This window comes from Colias eurytheme, chromosome 9, assembly GCF_061535395.1.
Source record: "Colias eurytheme isolate Ceu_HAF_F1 chromosome 9, ilColEury1 Martin Lab GWU primary, whole genome shotgun sequence".
NCBI lineage: Eukaryota > Metazoa > Arthropoda > Insecta > Lepidoptera > Pieridae > Colias > Colias eurytheme.
Window position 1 is genome coordinate 7,895,649 of NC_142988.1, and position 12,521 is coordinate 7,908,169.

A 12,521-nucleotide genomic window follows, 5' to 3' on the forward strand; every position below is an offset into this window, starting at 1 on the left:
TTATATTTGTAAAATGTCCAGGAGCTCTATACTAGACTATATTAATATTAATCTTATTAGATTTCTGAAGTACATTAAAAACAAGGAAATAGAAAATAGAAAAAGATCCTTTCTTCTAATAAGTAGAGTACCGAGAAGTTGTTATTGGCGATAAAATTACATCTCTTCGCTACTTAAGTGTACGATATTGTTTGTGTATACGTACAACAAATACATTTGCGTTTTGAGGCTCTATATTTAAGTGAGTGTGCGTGGCGCATGCGCTCTCGTTGTTTCTACACGCGCTGTCCATTCACTGCGCAACCGATTCGTCCAGTGAGACGCTTATATTTCAGTAAATATTCAGCGGATTGGGTTTCTTCGACGGACAACAGAATTTTAAATTCAAATAAGGAATGTTTAAAATATTATCGGTAAGTGCGTCCATAGAGGCGCTGGTCGGAACGGAAAGCGGTGTCGCGTCGAAGCAGCGCGGCGAGCGGGCGGCGAGGTTCGCGCCTCCCGGCCGCGCGAGTGTGCGCGATTGCGCGTGTGGTGGTGAAGTGAGGCTCGTCGCGGCGCGCCCCGTCAGTTGGCGGCGGCGAGTCACGCGCGTCGTCTCGTACAGCTCTCACTGTATTATTACTGCACTTCCACCCGCATACTTTGCTACCTTTCAGGCTTCGACTCTCACGCTCTCGAGCGTGGAGGTCGCATCGACCTCGCGTCGCGGTTTCGGTCTTCGGTGGTTTCACTTAGCGCTCTTGGCACCCGCGTTGCTGCAGCGCTGACCGTATTACGGTTGTGTACATGCCTGACTCCGGCTGGTCTGTTGGCCGCGTGCTGTGACAGTGAAATCGTGAGTTTTCGATTGCGGATGTGCAGTGATGGATAAATAAGACAACCGCGCTAGTGCACGCGCGAACTACATAACGTATACTTTCTAGCGGAGTGCGAGAGTGGATCGTCAAAATTGAGCCCAAACTGTATCTAGGTGGGTATCGTATGGTTTAAGATTACAGCATAAAACCCAGCGCGATGAGAGCGCTTTCTGCTGGCTGCTGGCAATGCGTTAACTGAAATCTGAATATTTATAGCGTTAATGTTTGAAAGTTTTGCTTGTTTATTGGTAGTAGAAGGTACGCCCGCATATCGCCGTATCCTACCAGCATCTTGTTCCAAAGTTTGCCTTTGTAAAATCATATTCAGATAACGTACCTACCAGAAACCTTTATGTGGCTATCCATTAAATGTATCTATTACAATAATAACATGTAAATACCAAAGGCATAGTAAGTTGAGTAGGTATAGTAACACTAACATAAGTTTACAGATTAAATGCCTACAAATTTATAACATAGGTAGGTACCTACTAACATATTCTCCATTAACTATTAACAAAATAACAGCATCAACTATTTCTATATTCCACTTTATAATAATTATCTTCAATTGTTATCATTAAAATAATGTTTGAAATAAAACGGTCCAAAATGGGGCACAAAAATATACCTACAACTAGGTAGGTAAAAATAGTTTATTTAATCAATAAAGACTAACAATTTGTAGCCGAAACAGTTCAGTTGCATTAATTTGCATAATATCATGTTTATGTAACATGTTTAATAACCAACATGTTCTTGTGATTATTTATGGACACAGTTTTAATATGAGGGGTGAATATTACAAATGACACTATGACAACACTTTCGATAATTTATGTATTTACTATTTACACTTACATCGACTTTCATATCATGTTACAACTCGGTATATTTTTGCTCGATTTATATAAATAAACTAGCTGTGCCTCGCGGTTTCACCCGCATTGCTCCGCTCCTGTTGGTTTTAGCGTGATGATATTATATAGCCTTTCTCGATAAATGGGCTATGTAACAGCGAAACATTTTTTCAAATCAGACCGGGTAGTTCTTGAGATTGGCGCGTTCAAACAAACAAACAAACTCTTCATATATTGAAATAGGTAGGTACAATATGTTACAACTTACATCATAATCATATTACAATAGATTTTTTAAATGTGTAGGTACGTTAAAACTATGTATCTACCTTGGTTTTAAATTATAACTTTTTTTTTTTTTTTTAAGTGGGGAAATCTTGCATAGATACCACAGACCTGTGATAGATACCCACGGCCTCCGGGGAAGGGGCCGCGGGTTATGTCGGATTCCTACCGACCAAAACCCCACTGTGTTCCGTCAAGACTCAAGCCGCATCAACGACGGGGCCACGGGTATGGTAGAATTCTTCCATGACCCCGTCAGCGGCTGCCCGTCGCCGGGCCAAAACAAATTGTGAGCCAACCAGCTCTAACCTCATGGGAAATTATAACCTACCCATTTTGCTTATAATGAGTATAGTAACTCAGAATGGGAACGGTAAAGAAATATACATTTGAATAAGGTGGTGTGATCTATTCCTAAATCTCTGTTTTAGATATCAAATGCCAGCCAGAATGCATTAAAAAATGTTTTTGCGCTACAATTGTTTTTGAGGTACTAAGGCACCCTAAGGTTAGGTCAACAACATTTACCTGCATCGAACAGCTTAGCGTTAGCTGTAGGTATTCTAAATCGAATTACACCGAACCGACTTCTATAAACTAGCATTAAAGTTAATACCTTCATTGGATAACAGATATCATGTACCTATTGAGTTTACAAGCCTTTTATGCAAAAGCAGACTGATATTTACTACATTTATTATTCTAGAAAAATAATATCAAATTTTATCTCAATGTTTATTTCATAAACAATAATATATAGGTATATGACTAAAGTCTAATCAGATCCGATTAATCAAAATCAGACTTGAATTGTAATAACTAGGTTTATGATTTCGCTTTTGATTAAAGTACCTGCTTTAATACATTAATCTGTAAAAATACTACGTCAACTACATTTAGATTTTTTTTATTGAAATTTGCGTGATTCAGTAGGTAACTTAAATAAAAAATAATACCCCGGTGATATCAACCTACCCAGGACTTATTTAAAGGAATCATGTTTCTAAACTCAATGTAATGTTTTTTTAAGAGGAACATAAAGAAAATTACCTAAGATTTTTCAATAAATCCATGACACCAATCAAAAAGTGGAAAACTTGTTCAGCTACACTTCAATAATTAATTAGGCATTGTGTACAAAACACCCTTGATTCACGAAATTAGACAACTCTACTTACTAATAAATAAGACCTTAAGCGTTTATAAAGTAACGAGTGCACTAACAGACACCGAAACTGTAAGTCAACAAAAACTGAAAACATCCTTCAAGCTGATGAGTTGAAAAGTGAAATCATATTTCCCGTATACCGCGAGAGCTCAGTATTTTAATTGCTGGAACTAATCTCATACGAGGCTGGCCTGCCCGGTACTTACATTGGATACCTACACACGTCGCGTGATAGACCAACTAGAAATATGAAAGTAAAGTTCATTTCTGAAACTTGTTTATCGATTAACAAAAACACAGAATATAACATTGAGTTCGAATGGACAATCATGAAAAGAGTTATGAAAAACGTTGCTTATAGGTAGGTATTAAGGCACTTTTAAAAATTTTAAAATTTGGAATGCCAATGTTCTCTGTGTCTGAACAGATGTACTCTGAACCCCCTAAATATTTAATTACGAGTATCTAAGAGCACGCCAATTCAATTTCCCATAGAGAATAGTTGGCCCAACATCTCGCGTAGCTATTGTCATTTTACTTAGCTTGCATTTAAATTTTAATTCAATATGAAAAGGGAATTTCCTGCAAATAAAATGGTTGGCATCATTATAGTCACGACGTTGCATCGCCGGTGCTGTTAACAATATCAATACATAATAATCTGTGTGCTATTGTCGTCGTGCAACGATGCATGGGTACTAAAATGTAGTGACATTGCCATATAAATAAAAGTGTTTTACTTCGTTTTGAAGTGACATGATACTGAGCAGAATTCGTAAACGGCTTTGTGGTTTGCGGCTTTAATTAAAAAAAGAAATACAGTGTATTTGTATACGATTCTAATGTTACAGTTTAAACATAAAAATCTTTATTAGAACCTCAGTGGACCTACGAACCTCAGGTCGTCGTAGAAAATGTAACTCAGTCTTTCAATTGAGACATGAACCTATTGTCAATCATAAATACGAAATATTTAATGAAGTATACTAACCAACCATGAATTATATTAAATTGACGTTGATAAATTGATAATAACTAAAAAGTATTAATATTGTCGCATGATCTAGTTGTTTGAATTTAAAAAAAAAATCTCATGTAACATGTGTACCAAAAATTAACATATTCGGCCCTGTTAAAGTTTACAATAGTTACTCCGGCCGTGATGCAAAGAATAGAAAAAAAATGTGCCAATTTCAAGAATCAGGACAAGGCTGTGCCCTCGATTCGCGAGAAACATTGGCTCGTAATAAATCTGTTATACTTTTATCTGTCCACTTGTAACCTGATAGCAAAAGACGGGCGTATTAAGTTAGTCCTTCTCATTGAAAGATCTGATGTTTTTGAATAATTATAAAAAATACTTACCTGCTGCATCCAAATTAGCCATTGAGGATTAAAATGCATCTTTTACTTGGCAATTTATTTCAGGTATATGAATTCATGACAAAAATGTCCATATTTTCATTTAAATAATAAGACTGAAATGTATACCAGAAATCAATCAATCTATCAATTAGTTTATTGTTACAGTACACGCCCGTCTGACGGCTTACCACAACAAAATGATCAACATGCCTTTAAAAATTAAAATTTTCAAGAGCTACAAATACATACTTTTACTTATTCTATGTAACAGTAAGTACTCTGTTGACAGAGAAATAATTAAAACGTATACGGAAAACCACAAATTGGCAAGCGTAGTACAAATTAAAAGTATTGCCATCCTTGAATAACAACTTCTATTTACAAAACAGCGTTCACGTTACCCGTTATGAGGTGCTATCACGTGCATTGCAAGCAATTATACAACAGGTCATAATTTAGATTAATTAATAAAATACTTCAATACAAATCTCAAGTGTATTGCACCGTCAAGACATTCATTATCACTTCGGTCGTCATGTCAGTTGCTTGTGTCAACAAAGACGGCGCGATTGCAGGTGCTTCAGAGCGGGCGCGGTCGTTCACCCCGCACTCTCTGATATTTGGCTACTATATACCCATGCGTTATAATGTGAGATAACGGGCCTAGGCGTTCCACTCGCGCCGGGAATCAGGACACGTCCGAATTATAATTATATAACGTAGGCAGCTCGCATTACTCATTATTTTTATCACTTTTTGTACTCAATTTTCATTCCACATGTTTCGAACACGTATAACATTCCAAACACATAAAGATCAAAATGCAATATCATGACTTACCATCCAATAAAACATAATATCTAAGTATGTTGAACCCGAATCGCTATCGTTGCAATTTCCTCTCTGTATTCTGCAAAACAATTACCCATATTATTACTTCACGAATGCGTAGTCAATGTCATTCAATGACCCAAAAAAAAGTTAATGGGTTACGTCATTGGAAATTTTTCTATGTGAGCTGAAATTCGTTCGGCACGCGACTAAAAAGCTAATTCGCTTGCATCCAATGCGGAATATTTGTTAAGCGTGTTCATTCAATTCGCAGAAAAGGTTTTCGGGGTCAGTAACATAGGGTTAAGATCCGGAGACGGCCGCAAAAAATCCACGCTCGCATCCAGAGGCCTTATGTCGACGGCCGCGAGAGCTAACAGGGGACACCGTAAGTGGGACGCGGTACGGGTTATTTCGGTGCCCGAATTGGGGCGGCCCGTTAAACATCAGGGTTTCCGAGTCGCGGGGACGAAAACAAATAGTTATACCGAGTGGGCGGTTTGTGATGAGATAATGTATAGCTAGCTTTATCTGCGTGGGCCTATTCTATCGTGATAAGATTTATTGAAACGTTATAAATTATTTTAACAGTAATAACTTGAGAATAACTGAGTTTATTAAAGCATTCGTCGATACAGTCACGCACAATGTTGGTCTCTGTTCCAGCTTTTATGTTCAAGGAAATAACCGATATTATACATTCTACTTCGAAATATTGAATAGTATAATTCTCTTCCAACATAACTTCAATTTTATATTCATTAGTCTGGTGAAGTGTACCTAATCACATTATAGTAGTAGTAGTAGTAGTAGTAGTCTGGACTCTGGATCATGGAGTTGGAGACGATACTAGCTAAGAATGGCTCTATATAAAGTTTTTTTATACTTACTACAAATTTGGAAGTGAGAAGTATCACAAGAATTGTAGGTTGATAGACAATGAAATAATAGTACTGCTAATAAAGAACCCAAACAATTTCAAGGTGAGTCAATCAAAGCAAACGTAATGAACTAACGACACTGAATGATCATGGCTGAAAAAATCTTGCCTAATTGAAAACGAGCTTAATTGGTAGTATTTTTTATCCATGGAAATAAATTTTTTGAAATATTTTAACTAACTATAAAATATATAGATGTATACTTGAGCTGATTGTTCCTCCGTCTAACTGTTTTATTTGAAAATTATGATAATTTTATTGCTCAACAGCCGAACTGCCGAAGTGAACTGGAATAGCCTATTTATATTATTTAACCCGTACCGTATTATTACCGGTAATTTGAAGCAAACGTACGCATCGTGCGAAAAATTTCGCCTCCAGGCATTAACAGGTAAATTCGTATCGGAGAATATTATAACGTCTGCTATAAAACTGAATGACTAATTTAACTTCAGTGAATCACTAAAACAGGTAAAGATTTTTAAACTGATTGAATACACATAGAAAAATCGATATCCGACGCTCTCGCATACACTTTCAAATCACGCCGAGTCAGACCGTCCCCGTGCATTCCTCAACTTGCTCACCCACAGCACTGGACCGGTCCTCGAGCATTGTACGAAACTGTACTACACGGTCAAGTTTCGTAGCTTGTTACTCTGTTTATTGCTGGACTCGGACAGCGACTATTCGCTTCGGTGGGGTTATAAGTCGAGGTGCGGTCTCAAGGTGAATCGCCCGGTCAACATACGTTCGATTCGATCGAATGCCTAGACCAAACATTACCTCGTGCTCTGGCTATAAATATTCTATATAAACTTACTCCTAATTTTCTGTGATGAAGTTTTGTTCATTGTTTTGCCACCGAGTGTTCAAACAATAGATATTGGAACGACACTGGAATTTAATTTACTCGATGACTGGTTCTTAGAAATACGTATTGTTGTACGACTTAGGTCACATCAATTTCCAATTTAAAAATATTTAAGAAATTTGTGACATATAATACTACAGATTAGAATGATTTACGTTAAAATAAATGATTACAATGTAGAATGCAATTTTAAACAGTATTTAAAATTAAAATTATTATACATGCCACGTGTTTGTTACCTACGATCTGACCACGTTTTAACGATATCATTTGAGAGTTTAAAATACCCATTAATATTTCCTCCTGATCGGTACCGCGATATGTTTGTACCAAGTCTCGAATATAAAAAAAAAATGTTAAACACGATGACAGAGCGTGGGTTTCATAATCGCGTATCGTAAAAATAACCTACACGTTCTATTTAATAATATAATGGCTCTTTTGTGTGGAAATATAATACATTTACCAAAGCGACACAAGCTAAACGAGTTTAGCATAGATTTTCCAGAAAGCCCTAACACTGAATAGCGTTAGGCAATTCATTTGATGCCACGTGCGTAGCTCATTGTGAATAGTAGATCGAAGCGTGACTAAATGTTTTTATACTAATATATTTTGAATAACCCTATGGATCGATGTCAATGGAACTCGTACAATAAGGCCGCACGGCCGTTGACCGAAATAAAAAATGAACAGGATTTAAGCGTTAGAAAACGGGAACCGGTATTTTGCATTGAAACTCAGTACTATTCGAATTGGATTATGTAACTGGTATATCGGTTTAATTTAAAACATTTATGGAATAGTAAATCACAATATTGTATTAAGTGTTTCAATTAAAAAGATTTTATATAAATCTTTTTGTTAAGTATAAGTATAACAACACCGTACCTACTTTTAGAAGAAAAAAAATCCAACTCGATTTTGAAATAAATACTTACCTAACCATTAAATTTTAAATTATTGGAAAGAAATAAATTTTAATCATACATACAAATTAAAAATAATTTGGAAAATCCAAAAGTGCACGCCTCATAATTTTTTTTTAATAAATATTTATTAATTATTATTTTTGTTTATTTAATAACAATTAAACCACATCGAATCAGACCCTGAAAAATGAAAGGGTTCTATTCCTGAGCATACTCAAGCGTAAGAGAAAAAAAAAGACTCGATTAGTAAAGTATTTCGGTCGCTATCGTGTTAACAAGAAAAAGGATCCGCACATACAGACACACGGACGTCCAAGACAGAACTTTTTTAAACTGTTTTTTAACTAGTTTAAATAACAAAAATGACATCAAAAATATCATGAACGTTAAAAATAGTGTTTTTTCTTAATATGTGTATGTATGTATTATCTTACAAGTGCAATGTATGATACATAAAGACATTTTAAGTTTGAAAAATCAGATGTTTTGCGCGAAGTGACAGTAGTACCCACCTCAACGCTTCGCTTATGAGGCGTGCAATAAAAGCAAACCTTAATAATCAGCGTTTCATTATCTTTGAACACAAATGGATATTAATTAATTCTTACTCATAATGCAATTTCAAGTTAAAGGTTATGGAAATGTCAGAACGTAGGTAATGAATGTCTGAGTTTTCCTCATACTGGGCGCTTATCATCGGGGTCTTTGAACTTAACACAAGTTAAGTCTCCTTCACACTCGATAAGTAATTTTTGAGACGAAGCGGTTGCTGCGTGCAATTCTGCATCTTTGAGACAAAGGCCTGCACGAAATAAACTTCTTTTGTCATTGAAACGAACATTCATTAGGCTATTTTTTGTTAATAATAATGTGACACAAATTAATTGATCTTAATGAGGAAGATAGAAGGTTATCTACATTTATTTTGTCATTATTGATGTTTAATTAGTATTTTGCGATTAAGTACATTTTTTTAATAATTCTGTTCCTTTGTCTTATTAATCTGATCATGAAAATTTTTATCACTAAATTCTCATACACTTTTATCTTCTCAGCTTATTCTAAAATCATGTTTTATACATAAACTAGCGACCCGCCCCGGCTTCGCACGGGTGCAATGCTGATACTAAATACACTACAGAAAAACTGTGAAGTGTGAACGTTGTGTATAAAAACATAGCGACCCGCTCCGGCTTCGCACGGGTATAAAATATATAGCCGGGCGGCCGGCCGGTACCGCCGCAAACGCTACGTCCCGCAATTTATAAATCTGTAATATCTTCGAAAATATTCACTTAAATCATACGGTGTAAAGGGCCATATAGATCTATATTAAATGAGCAATGTATTGAAGGTATTTAATTGGTTAAGGATTAATGCTGTATTGATTAAAATCGCATCGAAAATTAGCCATTATTTGTCGTAAAAAGTAAATGACTAAAAAAAGTTATTGTGGGTTATCCATAAGAGATAGACATATACCATCGCGGACTTTTCTGTAGACCTTTTCAATGTGTATAATAAATAATTAGTACATTATTTTGATGAAACTCGTAGGGTTCAGCCTGCGTTTGCAATGTAAGCGGAAAAAATGTAATTTTTTACGACATCACATTAGAAACCTCAAAAATAACAGTACTCCTCCACTATTTAATGGATGTTATTATACATATAAACCTTCCTCTTGAATCACTCTATCTATTAAAAAAAACCGCATCAAAATCCGTTGCGTAGTTTCAAAGATTTAAGCGTACAAAGGGACATAGGGACATAGGGACAGGGAAAGCGACTTTGTTTTATACTATGTAGTGATATGCACAAATTTATTTAAATTTATATTTGAAATAATAAATTTCAAATATTTATTATAATTTTAACATGTTTTGATATTTTAATTACCTTTAAACACGAATCTCGCAGTTCAAGAGAAACGCGTCAACAACAAAGTATGAAATTATTATTCGTCTAAACTCTAAAGTACTTCTATAATTTAACGGATGACAAAAGATTCGAAGCGTTTAACCGACTCTACCAAAGTATTGAGCAAGAAGTAATTGACAGCAAGCAATGGTAACGACCTACATATTCATTGTAGCGGCAGAAACCGGCCAAGGTAGAGCCCCATGATCTGAACGTGATCTATTGTATCTATTAAATGAGCAACAGAGTTTCTTGTCGGTTCTTTTCCGTAGAAACTGCTTTCCGAATCGGTGGTAAACGGAAAGACTAGAAAAAAATTAATGTTTGAGTTTGAAAAAAAACTTTTACTCCATTTAACTCTACCATTACTTATTCTTATGTTTACCGTTTCAATAGATAAAATTAAAATATTTTTGACACACAGGGATTACTTTAGTCATACACTATACAGTCAAACCAAAACTGTTTTAATTTAGAATTTAAGAAGCTTAATATAAACTTTTGAAAGTTTTTGTATACATTAATTGTATTCAGGAATTTATATTCTCTACCAACTAAACACCGAACCAACCATACCTACAATAAATTACAACGATATTTATTTTTAATACAAATAAAAATTTAGGTAGTAACAAAAGAATCGTTTTAAATAACAATCCGGTAACCGACTAAACTGTTTAGATTTTTTATGTGCGATATGGCGACCAAACTCGTTTTTATATAAATGATGCTGAATAGTAATGTGCCATAAATATTACTTTATTCGGCGAATAACTACCAGTCGTTTTTGATAAAAATGGAAATACAAAAGATCGGCTGCTTAGTTTACAATCAATTAATCGCTCTTAAAAAGATGAATTGCAAGAATATTGTATTATTTCGAATTCTATAGATTATGTGTAGCAATGTTTGATTTTAACGTCCAGTGAGAGTAAGTCTAAATTTAGTGTTTATATATTATATAACTATTATATTTTCTTGAGTCAAAAGTCTTTTTAGTTTAGTAAGGCTATATTATTTACTGTCCTGATTCTATTTTATACATATGATAATAGAGCCCTGCTGCGCTTTGGCTAAGCAAATCATAAATGGTTTCTGTTTAAAAGGCCTGCATATATAAAATTACAAGCCATTTTATAATTCTTATAACGTGGTCTTTAGGTAACAATATTTGTCTTTATAATATCGTTAAAAGTAAATCGATACCACTAAGAACATCTCCTAAACTGTCATTTATCAAGCATTTTTGTTTAATTTAATCAAACTTTAAGGTGTCCTCAACCGCTTACGAGTATAAATTTAATTTTATTGACGTACCAGGTAGAAACCTTTAAAAGTTTTCCGACAAATCGACAAAGCTCAGATTATTTTTAATCTTATCCCTTTTATTTGACACTTTAAACATAAAGTAAGATTTTTTATTCATCCATATAAACTCTCTAGAATAGAAAATAAGTGTAAAACGGAAGTCAAATAGACACGTGTAATTGCTGCCTTAGAAACAACATTTATACAGCACGCCTTGTATAAATACTAGATTCTATTGATCGAATGGCAACTGTCTCTACATTGCGATAAAATTGGCGCTTTTGAATAATATACATTACTGGTTTTATTTAAGATTCAGAGCAGTGCTATAAGTGAAACGAGAAATGAAAATCGCACATATACATAGCTCGCTTGCCAACGTTACATAACCCAATCGGTCACTAGTCGCTACACACACATTTGAAGAATATCTATGCTGCACACAATCACCTACATTCATATACGAGACATCAGACAACGGAGACGCTATGTTTGCGTGAGTGTAAGATTTTAATGTACAGTGATTTAAAAAGCGGAAATCATTTACTTTTTTATTACTATTTTAATCGTGAGAAACTCACTTAAATGCCTCGTCTAGTGTCATTATACGATTCTGCTGTTATACCAAAATGTTTCAGACAGTGACTCATCAAGTGTCATAAGCCATAACACACCAGTTTTAAAATTAAATATAAAATAAGCCACGAATGGTACTTAATTTCCAAAAATATCAGCAGCGCCAAAACTCGTCCGGACACTTGCTTCTTGGCAGACAGGTTTCAGACGGGGAAAATAGGCGCAAGTTGCAATGGAAATCTGTATCTGTGAGTAGCGGAAGCGAGGTATCGATCAGGGGTGTGTGGGGTCGGGCGTGCGGCGCGGGTCGATCGGTGCGGCAGAGGTGCGGCCAGCGGCGTTTGGGCGGTGCGTGCCGCGTGCGTTCCGGGGGTCAAGGGCAAGCTTTGCGCCCATTCAGCTCTGAACACGTGCCCGAATGTAAATATAGTGCTCGTAGCACCCGTTACGCTGTCCCGCCAAATTCCCCCTCTATAAATGGCCCTTTCGACTGTTTGCTGTAAGTGCATCGCCCAATTTAATCATTAATTGAGCGATGGTTATCTAATTTTATACTCAATTCTTTTGCCTTGCTCTCCCATCCCGTGTACTCGTCAGTTCT

At 35.5% G+C, this 12,521-nt stretch overlaps 1 protein-coding gene across 4 annotated transcripts in view; it reads left to right on the forward strand.

Annotated features, from left to right (window-relative positions):
• Positions 1-523: 523 nt before the first annotated feature.
• The window catches only part of EcR (Ecdysone receptor), a 111,968-nt gene continuing 99,970 nt past the window's right edge, over positions 524-12,521 (forward strand). For 2 of the 4 annotated variants that reach the window (XM_090105350.1, XM_090105348.1), the window contains exon 1: positions 530-973. The gene's annotated coding sequence lies outside the window, so the exon portion shown is untranslated. Of the gene's footprint in view, positions 974-12,521 lie in introns of all 4 variants that reach the window. The other 2 variants (XM_090105349.1, XM_090105347.1) reach the window with 2 other exon arrangements.